At 46.5% G+C, this 2,789-nt stretch overlaps 1 pseudogene; it reads right to left on the bottom strand.

Moving 5' to 3' along the window:
* Nucleotides 1-1,882: 1,882 nt before the first annotated feature.
* On the bottom strand, nt 1,883-2,000 carry LOC126482959 (5S ribosomal RNA; annotated as a pseudogene).
* Nucleotides 2,001-2,789: the final 789 nt, after the last annotated feature.

Below are 2,789 nucleotides of genomic sequence, written 5' to 3'. Positions count from 1 at the left end.
GATTATACACATAACAGAACGACGAGCGATCGCCGCAACTACGTCAGTCAGTGTTACAGTGGAGATCGCCGCACATGTCGCTGTAATCCTCCAGCGTGCGTGGCTTACGTCGGTAGACGTTATCTTTCACACAAGTAAAAGTCCATAGGTGTTAGATCTGGCGACCGTGGAGGGAACTCAATGGGCGCTCATCGTCCAATCCAGTGCCCCGGAAAATTGTCATCCAGGAAAGTTCGTACGGCTAGGTGGTAGTGTGGTGGCGCCCTGTCCTGTTGGTAGAAGACCTCTTTATCAGTTACATAAAGCGCACGTAAACCTGGCAAAATTGATGTGCGTAAAATTTCCAGGTACACTTCTCCAGTGACGGTAGCATCAAAGGAAAAGGATCCTACTGATCCCCTAGATGATAGTCCACACCCCTAGTAGACTGGCCGCTTTATCCACATAAACATGCGGATTTTGCGGTGCACAGTACACACTGTTGTGCCGATTCACAGATCCATTAAGTTTAAACTGGTCCTCGTCACTCCACACTACCTTCGTCATAAATTGTTCGTCATCAGTTACCATATGCTGACATCATTCCCAAAATTGCATTCGGCGATTGATGCATCATTCCTTCCGACACGTCGAAATTAAACACGTAACCAGTTTGTAGTTGCCAAACACTTCTTTATTACAAACACGGACCCAGATCTTTCAAAATCTGCTCAAGCAATTGTCACTAATCAAAACAATGTTCATAAAACCCCATTAATAAAATTTAACTGGCATAACTGAATGCTTCATGACTTACATAGGAACTGGCTTCCATATCAAATTCTAAAACTGCTTCCATGGACTGATTTTAATCAATTGTAACAAATTAAAGTATTATCAGATTAATGCACTTGACTAAGCTTCTCTCTAGTATTACTCACAGGTACGAGCTCCACATACATAATAATAGCATATTAAGTAGTCTTAGTCCGCATCTCGTGGTCGTGCGGTAGCGTTCTCGCTTCCCACGCCCGGGTTCGATTCCCGGCGGGGTCAGGGATTTCCTCTGCCTCGTGATGACTGGGTGTTGTGTGCTGTCCTTAGGTTAGTTAGGTTTAAGTAGTTCTAAGTTCTAGGGGACTGATGACCATAGATGTTAAGTCCCATAGTACTCAGAGCCATTTGAACCATTTTTAGCCAAGTAGTCTTAATATGGAGCCATTAAATTTTTGTACGTTGAAAATTAGTGATAGACGGTAGCAGACCGAAAGGTGCTAACAGATAGAGGAGATTCACGGACGAGAAGGTAAAATGGAGCTATTCTCAGCTTTGGGCTACAATTAAGCTTCCACATAACCAAAACGCTCCACCGGAAAGATGGAATTGCCCGACACTAACAACGTAACCACAGACACCGGTCCAGGTCCTTAAATTTCCCTCTACCACGGTGATACCCCGATCGGAGTTTGCTCGCCTCGACTACTGCCAATTATCTGAAAAATAAACACATTAGCGGCAGACAACATTCTGGTGCATCAGATAGACAAACATATCTGCCCAACTGGTTATAAATAAACCTTTAATTATACGCGGCACCAATGAACCCAAGTCTGTCTAACGTAGATGAGCACTTGCCCAGTAACGGCTCTTTAAATTTGATTAGCCAATTCTCTAGAACAAAGAAATAAAATAATTACATAAAGCACTCCGTCTTCAGGCCACGAGTGGCCTACCGGGACCATGCGACCGCCGTGTCATCCTCAGAGGAGGATGCGGATAGGAGGGGCGTGGGGTCAGCACACCGCTCTCCCGGTCGTTATGATGGTATTTTTGGCCGAAGCCGCTACTATTCGGTCGAGTAGCTCCTCAATTGGCATCACGAGGCTGAGTGCACCCAGAAAAATGGCAACAGCAAATGGCGGCCTGGATGGTCACCCATCCAAGTGCCGAACACGCCCGACAGCGCTTAACTTCGGTGATCTCACGGGAACCGGTGTATCCACTGCGGCAAGGCCGTTGCCCAAAACAGTAACATAGGAACAGGAAATAAGAAAATTACTTCGGCCCGCTCTTGAATGTCAGGCACAGACTTATGTACTATTTGGCGTGACGTCTAGTTACGCATTAAGCACGCCTTCATGTCTATTGCTTGTGCTCTTAATACCATCAACATATCAGGCGCCCCGATCAAGTACAGTGGCAAATAACTGAAACAGCCAAGATAGTTTTCAGTGCACTGGGGTAGTCAATTAACGTGAACAGAACCCACCAAAAACCAATTCGCCGACTCCAGTTCGTTCACTTTGAGTAACATGTAACAGACGCGAAGGAAATCTGTCGTTCAAATCTCCAGGAAATCCCAGTCACCATCGGCAGCAGATCTGCATTCAAACGGCGAAACACGCCGCAGCAGCTGCCCTCGCTCCTTCGTCGGACCGACTCGGTCACTCGCCAGCGCCACACTTAACTGTCGCTCACACAGCTGATACGTGAACGCAAGCTTGCAGAGCGCGCGCGCCGCAGTTAAACAGCTATCCGCCAAAGTTGCGAAAAAGACAAGCAGACATCGAAAATCGACTCACAACGATCGGGATGACAATCGATGTCGACTGGCGCCACCAGCGCATCAGTTCAGCGATCAGGATCGTACGCTTATCTATATAGTCTGGTGACTATATAGATAAGAATACTAATAACCAGACGGGTAGGAAAGTGTCAAGTCGCTACGCTATCCTTTGTACCACCACTTCAGTTAATCATATCGAGTGCTGAATGGCGTATAACTTACGGCGGAAATTCTGACGACCGTT

This window comes from Schistocerca serialis, chromosome 5, assembly GCF_023864345.2.
Source record: "Schistocerca serialis cubense isolate TAMUIC-IGC-003099 chromosome 5, iqSchSeri2.2, whole genome shotgun sequence".
In the NCBI taxonomy this organism is placed as follows: Eukaryota; Metazoa; Arthropoda; class Insecta; order Orthoptera; family Acrididae; genus Schistocerca; species Schistocerca serialis.
This window is presented reverse-complemented; position numbering and strand designations above follow the sequence as displayed.